The sequence below is a fragment of the Mauremys mutica genome, chromosome 1, assembly GCF_020497125.1.
Source record: "Mauremys mutica isolate MM-2020 ecotype Southern chromosome 1, ASM2049712v1, whole genome shotgun sequence".
NCBI classification, from domain to species: Eukaryota; Metazoa; Chordata; order Testudines; family Geoemydidae; genus Mauremys; species Mauremys mutica.
The window spans coordinates 256,136,082-256,146,357 of NC_059072.1; positions in this window are offsets into that span (position 1 = coordinate 256,136,082).

The following is a 10,276-nucleotide window of genomic DNA, read 5'->3' on the forward strand; positions in this document are numbered from 1 at the left end:
AGGAATCATATCAATATGAAGTATGGCTCTGTCACAATATGACAGGGGTCGGCAACCTCTGGCACATGGTTCGCCAGGGTAAGCACCCTGGTGTGCCGGGCCAGTTTGTTTACCTGCCACGTCGGCATGTTCGGCCGACCACGGCTCCCACTGGCTGCGGTTCACTGTCCCAGGCCAATGGGGGTGGCGGGAAGCCACGGCCAGCACATCCCTTGGCCCGCACTGCTTCCCGCAGCCCCCATTGGCCTGGGATGGCAAACTGCGGCCAGTGGGAGCCGCAGTTGGCCGAACCTGCCAATGTGGCAGGTAAACAAACTGGCCCGGCCCGCCAGGGTACTTACCCTGGCGAGCCGTGTGCCAAAGGTTGCCGACCCCTGCAATATGACTTCAGATATGCTTATTTAAGCATGCAGTGATGAATGTGCAGTGTACCTGACTTGTAAATAACTACTGCCCAATCCTTCAGTGCTTTCTCAGGCAAAGTCCCTATTAAACTTAGTGGGATTTTTGCCAGCATAACAACTGTGAGAGTAGACCTTAATTAGTAATGTATTAAATATTATTAAATATTATGGATCAGATTTCCATATTCTTACTGACATGGAGGAGTGCCTTACTCATCAAGAAGACCCTCTGAAGTCAGTGGGATTACTCATGGAGTAGGTACTACTCTATGCAAGTAATAGTATCAGAATCTGTTCTCAAGACATTAATATTTTCCATTTTGTATGTATCCTTGTAACTTAAAAAGCACAAGGTTGTTTTGAAAGTGTACTCCAAGGCTGATATGCAGAGCTGTATCTCAGAACAAATGTTTAAAGCAAAAGTAGCCACAAGGAAAATAGGGTTGTGAAACAGATATGGTGATAGACTTTTATCTCTAGAGGCATAAGCTGGACAAGATTGTAACTGAGGCTATGGCGACACTAGAGAGCGGTGCAGCTGCATTGGTGCAGTTTCGCCATTGTAAGCGCTCTTTAGTGTAGCCACTCTAAGCCAACGGGAGAGAAATCTCCCATTGACTTAATCCACCCCCAACAAGCGGTGGTAGCTGTCCACACCAGCGCTTAGGCCCGTGTAACTTACATCGCTTGGGGGTGGCTTATTCACACCCCACAGCACCGACATAAGTTACACTGACATAAGGGATAGTGTGGACATAGCCTAAGGAACTTTTGAAGAGTTCAGTATTTTTGTGTTCAAATACACTTCTCCCATTATGTTTGAGAGCATTGGTATATAGTCCCAGGAAGGGCACAGGCATTTTACAGAAGTCATTCTTCCACTGATTTAAACAGAAATAGCTTCTTTTTAGAAAAAAAAAAAGTGTAGGGTCAGCCCCCTTAAGCCTCAAACCTTAGACATTTTGTAGGCTGAAAATTAAAACAAACAAACACCTCCCCCATGCATCTCACAGTCCATTTCACCTTAATTAAAATGGTACATAACGCTGTGGCACAGATACTTAGCTGTCATAGTGGTGTGTATGTATAGTACAAGAAATGCTTTTTTCTGAAAGTTCAGAACCTGAAAATAAGATGACTGTCAAGAAATGTAAATTTTTAAACTCACCAACACTGACTGTGCCCTTTAGTCATAAGTCTAAGGAAAAAAGGAGACTATGTGCTATGACCATATTTCCTGTAACATATGTTTATGATTAAGGCATTTAACTAACACAGGATGTGCTCAGATGAAGAGGAAGCTGCTCCTCCATAACAGCCATTTGTGCTCCCAAAATCAAGCATAAATGAGTTTGCCAACGAGGAGCTTATCATTAAGTCTGAATTGTTAACCCAGGCAAAGAGATATTAATAAGTTGCCAGTAGGAGTGCAGCACTCCTTCACCTAGCCAAATAATATGAATATGCCATGAATTAAAAAAACCCTGCATATATAAAGAGGAAAATATGATCTCTGCAGCGTGTTATTCCTTTGAAGTTTTGAATACTAAGCAGTCGTGCTGACGGATTGATTTCCTGGTAATTAAAGACTAGCCCTCTGATTGTTTTAAAAACATAGGAAGTGTGCAGCATTGGCAGGAAAAGGAGTGAAGGAGAAGCTGATACTGAGAAGAGTCTGTCTGAAAGCAGGTTCTGAACTGTAAACAAGAATACAGATGCCTTGTTGTGGGGAGGGGAGGGAATATGTGACATATTCTGCCGAAAATCCATAAGAGCGGCCTACAGCAAGAGACAGAATAAAGCACCAGACTTTCAGAAGTTGGGCAGCAGTTTTAGGTCAGCTTCATTACTCCATTTCTGCCCAGTGCACTTGGTACATGAAGCAAAACACAGGCCAGAACTAGGGTTGCCAGATGTCCAGTTTTCGACCGGAACACCCGGTGCTGACTAGGCCATTAAAAGTCCAGTTAGTGCAGAGCTGGCAGGCTCCCTACCTCGTTCCGCACATCTCCCGGGAAATGGCCGGCATGTCCTTCCGGCTTCTAGGTGTAGAAGCGGCCACGGAGGCTCCACACGCTGCCCCCACCCCGAGCACCGGCTCTGCAGCTCCCATTGGCTCTAGGAGCCAGAGGGACATGTCGCTGCTTCTGGGAGGAGTCTCAGGTAAGCGCCGCCCGGAGCCTACACCCCTCACCCCCTTCTGCACCCCAAACTTCTGCCCCAGTCCTGAGTCCCTTCCCGCACCAAAACTCCCTCCTGGAGTCCACACCCCGCTCCTGCACCCAAATCCCCTGCCCCATAGCTCCCTATCACACTCAGAATCCCTCAGCCCCCATCCAGAGCCCTCTCCTGCACCCCAAACCTCATCCCTGGTCTCACCCCAGAGCCCACACCCCCAGCTGGAACCTTCACCCCCTCCTGCACCCCAACCCCCTGCCTCAGCACTGAGCCTCCTCCCACACTCTGAAGCCCTTGGCTTCACCCCTCAGCCCCCTCCTTCACCCCAAACCTCATCCCCAGCCCCACCCCAGAGCCCCAGCCGGAGCCCTCACTCCCTCCCACACCCCAACCCTGTCCCAGCCAGGTGAAAATGAGTGAGTGAGTGAGGGTGGGGGAGAGCAAGCAACCGCGGGACGGGGGATGGAATGAGCAGGGGCGGAGCCTTCCAAGAAGGGGCAGGGCAGGGGCAGGGCCTCGGAGTAGAGGCTGGGCCAGGGTGTTTGGGTTTGTGTGATTAGAAAATTGGCAGCCCTAGCCAGAACTGCCATATATTGTTCCACTGCAATTTCAATGGAACATTGGCATTGCAAAGGAACAGAAGATAGAGCTTAGAAGCAAACCAGTTAAACTCTCCAGCTAGCCTGCTGCACTGATCTTCTAGCAAATCTTTGTGTAGCGAGGGGGCATGGTCTCCCACCCCGCGGCCACCCCCTGGTGGGCAGAACTGGTATACCCATGGCCACCCGCCGGAAGCAGAGGGGCGGAGCAGAAACAGGAACTGGAACTATAAAAGGCCAGTCCTCTGACTCAGTTGGGGCAGAGCTGCCAGAGGAGCAGGATGTCTCTCTCTCACTGCTGGAGCCCAGATATGATGGAGGCTGCTACAGGGCCAGAGACCCGGAAGGACTTCTGGAGCTGCCAGACACTGAGGAGCTGTTGGGGCTGCCACTTGCTGTTTACTTGAGCAAGACCGAAGACACCCCTAGAACCCAGGTACCCCTGCACTGAGAGTGTAGGAAGGAGCCCAGGGAAGCTGAATGGGGTTCAGCTCTGTGACTGATTGCAAGTCGGCCAGCATGTTGCGATCAGATTTCCCCGCTGACCCAGTGGTGGACCATTCCACTACTTTTAGGGCCCCGGGCTGGGACACAGTGAAGCGGATAGGCCTGCATCCCCCTGCCACCCCACCATCCCGGGTAACAGCTTCCTCATTTTGTGGTCAGGAGGCCTACATTGGTCTGGCCCCCACCTGAACTAGGGCACCAGATGGTTTGCTGACTCTCCCAACCAGAGAGCTAATCTCACCCAAATCTATACAGTCTGCTGAGTCAAAAGCACTGCAACAACATCTTCCCTCCACTTGCTTATAGAAATCCATGCAGACTCTTTCTCCTCCTCTGCTGAAATCACTGTTAGCTAACTAATTAACCAACCACACAGTTAAGTCTATAGATTTAAAAAACCCTGCTGCAAAATAGCCTTTCTTAGTCTCTTTTGCTCCCATGCACAGGGCAGAATGGGACCCAGTGGTATTTTCTATTGCAACGTGCAATTAGATTAAACAACACTAGTGTATGCAGGGTGCAGTCCTTATGCCATACTGAGCTCAATGAGAGTTTTGCCTAAATAAGGATTGGATTTATCCCAGAGGGCAGTCTTTTTCTTCTGTCTCCCAACAGTCATTTTTCCAGTCCTTCCCCATAGGTCCCATGGAAGGAAAGGAGCAAGATGAGTTCGACTGAAGCCCCAAGCTCCAGCAGCCGACTCCTGCGGGGCCAAAGCCACGAGACCCCACTCCCCACTGGGCAGAAGCCCTTAGCCCAACCACACCACCACAGTGCAAAAGGCCTAAGCCCCCGCCTCCCCCTAGTCTGGTAAACAGAGAATGCAGGGCAGGGGAGGGCTCTGCGAGCTGTGCTTTAACTTTAACAAAGCCACATGCCTTTTGCGAGCCAGTTTGGACGCCCCTGGAAGTTAACCCCAATTGCACATCAAGTGCCAGGAAATGCTCCTGTTCTCTGTCACACATTCATTGGAGCTATGCTGAAATAAGGCCTTGTCTACCCCAGGATTTTAGCCTCTGGCATAGCTGCATGAGTGCAAGCCCTTAGAGAAGACATTATTTATACCCAGAAAGTGCAATTTGCCCCACTGGGCAAACTCTAGGGGTTTGCTACAGTATATCCATATTGATGGCTAAAAACCCCAGTGTAGACATGGCCCAGCTATCTTCACTCTCTTCTCTGCAGAAAACGGAAATGGCCTTTGTTATCTCAGCTTTCTTGGCTTCAATACATTCTAGCATACTTCTGTCTCTGACTGAGACACTTAGCAAAGCACAGAAGAGAAGGAGCTGTATAAGTACTAAAAAGTCATTTTGGGAGCTAGCCAAGAGTGAAGTAATAATAAAAAATAATAAACTAAAAATACATTTATACAGCTGCCTTTACAAAATGGCCCTGGGTAACTAGCAGTTCAGACACAAAAGCTGCCTCTAACATACACTCCACTTCATTTTTTTATTTAAAAATTAAAACATTCATTTCTTCAAATGTCAAGAAACTTATCTCACCTCTGTTGTATAAACCAGGGGTCGGCAACCTCTGGCACGCGGCTCACCAGGGTAAGCACCCTGGCAGGCCAGGCCAGTTTGTTTACCTGCTGCGTCAGCAGGTTCGGCTGATCACGGCTCCCAGTTGCCGTGGTTCGCTGTCCCAGGCCAATGGGGGTGGCGGGAAGCTATGGCCAGCACATCCCTCGCCCACGCCACTTCTCGCCGCCCCCATTGGCCTGGGATGGTGAACCGCGCCCAGTGAGAGCCGCGATCAGCCGAACCTGCCGATGCAGCAGGTAAACAAACTGGCCCGGCCTGCCAGGGTGCTTACCTTGGCGAGCCGTGTGCCAGAGGTTGCCAACCCCTGGTATAAACATTAAAAAGCACAAGCCCCAAACAAATGAGTTATATTTAAGACCAGCCAATAAATTCACAGACTGTCTAGAGTAAAATACAATTAGGTACCCCAGATACAATAGGCCAGTGGTCCCCAAACTGTGGGGTGCGCCCCCGAGGAGAGCATGGAGGAACATTCAGGGGGGTACACCGGGGCACAGGCCAGTCCCCCACAGGGGGTGGGGAGGAAGCACCACCCAGCCCCACTCTGCCCCCAGCTCTCTTCTGACTCCAGCTCCCAGACGTGGTTCCGCTTCCAGCCCCACACCTGTCCACAGCCCCAGCTGCCAGCTTGGCTGCAGCTCAGCTCCCAGCCCCAGCCTTGCCCCCAGCCTCCAATCCCAACCACGGCCCAGCCACGACTCTGCTCCTGGCCCAGCCCCTCTCCCAGCCACAGACCCATCCTTAGCTTAGGCCCAGGTCTCAGCCCCTGGATCCCAGTCCAGCTGTGATATCAGCTCCAGCCTCAGTCCCCGGCCCCAACCATGGCCCTGCTCTCAGTCGCAGCCCCGGCCCTGGTTCCCAAACACCACTGTGGGGTGTGTGTGTGTACAGGGATAAGGAGGGGTGCAAAGTAAAAAGTTTGGGGACCATTGCAATAGGAGCTCTAGTTGCAGCATGTCAGCTTCAGTCTCTTAGCATTGGCTGTAAAATCAGGCAATAGTGGTGTATAGTAAATTATAATCTATCCTAGATATCACAAATCCATTGGTCTGTCTTTCTTTTGGAAATCTGACAGTATTATAAAGACAAAAGCAAAATGCTTGCAAGATAAATCCAGGATATTATCTTCTTCTGACACCTGTGTCCCATTCCAATACCAGCATCACCCATCTGCCCAAGAGCAGTAGATTCCAGTGACTTGCAGGTTAACTTCCCAGTGCAAGAGAAACCAGTGATGTGGGTGTGACACTATGCCCCATATTTATCATAGTAATATTATTGATATGATTATGGCATAATTATGATGCCTTTTGTACAAGATGGGTCAGTCAACGTGTCACTGGAAAAGTTATGATTTGCTGAATATGATTATTCTATTTATATGCATGTATCATTATTTATCTAAAGTTATAAATATTGACTATGAATCTGTATTTCAAATGGGCTTTCTCTGGAAAACACCCACAGCCAGCCTTTCAGGTACAACCATGAAGAAGCCAGGCAGTGCCAATGGCTCATCAACAAAGACAATGGGCTGTAGAATAGCTTAGCCTTCCTGTGAACGTTTTGGCCAGTCTGTAAATAATGGCGGCTGCAATGCCATGACTCTGCAAGGCATATGACCAGACCACATGACTCTGAACTCCATCTTGGGTACCTGTATTTTCCCACAGACTGGTCTGGGAACCAAGTTTGAAACAAAGGGTTCTCACCCTATGGAAAAGCTGCATAAGGCAGGGAGTGACATCATGAATTGTTCTTCACTTCTCCACAACTCAACACCTGAGAGAAGCTCCGGAAGAAAAGGACTTGGAATGGGGGTGGGGAGCCTAAGCTGCAAAGCAAGTGCAGCTTGTGCCTTGAGAATCTGCAAACCTGCTTGTATCATCAGTCAGGGTGAGAAATTGCTAATTCATATCCTCTCTTTCTAGTATCTTAAGCTTAGTTTGCAGTTTTGTTTATTTACTAGGTAATCTGCTTTGATCTGTTTGCTATCACTTACAATCACTTAAAATCTATCTTTTGTAGTTAATAAACTTGTTTTATGTTTTAATCTAAACCAGTGTGCTTTCGACTGAAGTGTTGGAAGAAAATCTCAGCTCGGTTTAACACAAGTGTATTCGGCATATTCCTCTCCACATTGAGGGAGAGGTGAGCTGAGTCAGGATTTTGACCAGGGAAGGATGGTACAGCTCTGGGGTCTTAGGATGGGGAGCTGGGGGTTATTTTGGCTGCAGCCTCTCTACTGTTGGTTCATGCTGTGGCTGGCCAAAGCCTGTATGCAACTGCAGCTGTGTGTGTCCCTGCCTGTGCTGGTGAAAGTGTAAGAGCAGGACTGGTTCACAGCAACACAGTGCTGAGAGGGAGCCCAGGCTGGTGAGTCAGAGGGCTCAGAGGTACCCCAGTTCCAGGTGGCACCCCGGGGAGACCTGTCACAGTGGAGTCTGGGTAAATGCAACTTTTTTATTTGCACATACACCAGTCCTGGAGCAGAGGTGGTCAAACAGCATTCAGGTAATCCTTTCAGCAATGGCAGCCTAGTGCCTGGTTCCCAGGGAGCAACTCTGCCTCAAGAATTGGCACCAATCAGAGACCAAGGCAGACAGCAAACTCTTTGACTTGCTCCCACAGCTCCTTTTCCAAGGGCCACCTCCTCTACACAGAGCTTTACATAACTAAAATTACTAACAACTAAATGGCATGTCCGCCCAAGACTGAACATTTTCTTGCACACTAAAGAAAACAACTTGGAAGACTATGTTTAACAGTGACACCTGCCATCACAATATTCATACATAATAAATTATCAGAAAGGGACAAATGCCCAAAATAATTCTAGGATATATCAATAACATTCCATTCTTAATAGGATTTAATTTTACAGATATTTGGCTTGAATATGTCAGTTAAAACTAAACCAGTTTAACCTAATTCCAGACAATACCACAAAACAGATTAACTGTATTAAATGCTGCTAAAAAAAAAAAGCCAAAGAAACTAAGTTTTAAAAAACAAAACAAAACCTCTTGCCCCCATCAGCTGTATTTAAACAAATATTACCTTTAAAATCTCAGGTTAGAAATTAGCCCTTTGGACTGTATGTCCAGTTGGCCTTTCCCTAGACTCCAATTGTGTGTACAGATGCACTGTTTGCATGCACAAAAGCCTTTTTGCACACAGAAACTCCTGCACACACTTATTTCCATGTGCACAATTAGAGGCAATTTTTTTAATTGCCAGCCGATGAGCCATTGCATAAAAGCACTGAAATACAAATCAGGGGCGGCTCTAGACATTTCACCGCCCCAAGCACGGCGGCATGCCGCGGGAGGCGCTCTGCTGGTCGCCGGTCCCGCGGCTCCAGTGGACCTCCCGCAGGCGTGCCTGCGGAGAGTCTGCTGGTCCCATGGTCCGCTGGTCCCACAGAAGCCGTGGGACCAGCAGACCCTCCGCAGGCACGCCTGCGGGAGGTCCACCGGAGCCGCCTGCCGCCCTCCTGGTGACCGGCAGAGCGCCCCCCCGCGGCATGCCACCCCAAGCACGCGTTTGGCGTGCTGGGGCCTGGAGCTGCCCCTGATACGAATGATGAATTCCTTAAGAATATCCCCGTTTATATATAGCTATTACTTACTCTTATTCTAGTTTAAAGATGAAGTGGTATGTTATACAGCAACAGTGATTGTGATAGCTAGACACCAAAATGCAGGAAATTGAGAGTAGCAATAGAATCAAAGCCAAAGTGTGCTCCACTCCTGCTCTCCTAGACTTTAGTCACGTGTTTTTGTCTGGCATTTTTGTTTTCCCTTCTCTCTCTTTCACTGCTCTCTTTCCCCTCTTCATCCTCAGTATGTCCCTTCTGTCTCCTTTATCCTCTTTGTTCTTCTTAGCTTTTTCTTATTGCAAGTAGGCTTCCGTGTGAAAAAGTTTTCCAAACCACAGAGATTTGACCATATCTGTATGGAAGATGTCTATTTCTGCTGCCATCTCTGTCCCTTAGCTTGGTCACATTCTTGACTGAGAGGGATACAGAATGTTGGCAGAGGATAGATACTAATGAAGTACAGTCTTTGCCACTTTTTCTAGTGATTTTGACTAGGAATGGGACATTAGGGATGGGGAAGTCATTATTAGTATTCAGTCTATTTACTGGAAAACTAGCCAGTAAGGCTGTGTATAGGAACTTTACACTTCTTAAGCACTAAGGGGGTAGGAAAACCGCCCCCAATATTTAGAGTGGCTGAAGTGGTTCCCACCCCCCCACACTTCCGGTCAGGAGACACACTGATTAAGCGCCGACTAGGTGTATATCTCTAAAGTACGCAGTGCATAAAGCACCAATCAGGAGAGGGGGCAAAACGTTAGCTTAAGTTTGTACATGCGTATAATAAAATAATTTATGTAACCAATTATAATAAATAGACGTGGACAGCCCCGTTGGGGGCGCTCCACGGGAACAGACTGACTGACTTGGCTTCGTCATTGCTACAGCTGTGAAAAAAATTCTGTAAAACCTTTTTGGGGAGAAGGAATAGGGTTTCTTTTTCTTTAAAAATTAAAAAAAAATTTGCTGAAAGATTCTGGTTTTCTGCTCAATCAAAAAGCAAAATCACCCAAGCCAAAATGTTTTGGTTCTTGGTATTTTTTACCATAAATTTTAGTTTTTGATAGCTGAAAAATAAAAATAAAAAGTTTTCATTTTTTTGGAAAAACATATCAAATGTTCCTTCGGGGCGGGGGGGGGGAGGGGAACAAATTCCAAGCTGTTCTACTGGCTGATCTATCAAACACTTGAGAGATGTGGACAGATTTCTGTCTTCAGAGAAGGCATTGCTGACTTTGGTCACTCGTGTTTTTGACTAATACGTTTTTTCCCCACCCATGATTGTTGTCAGGGCTCTGACTCATAGTAGTGGATCAGGATATCAAGTGTTGGTGTCTGAGATTGGTTTAAAATGTTAAGAGAGGTTGAGTGGCCCCTGCTTTTTGCCACTTTGGTATTCTTTGTCCTTAAGAGACTGTTTCATACCCACACAATTTC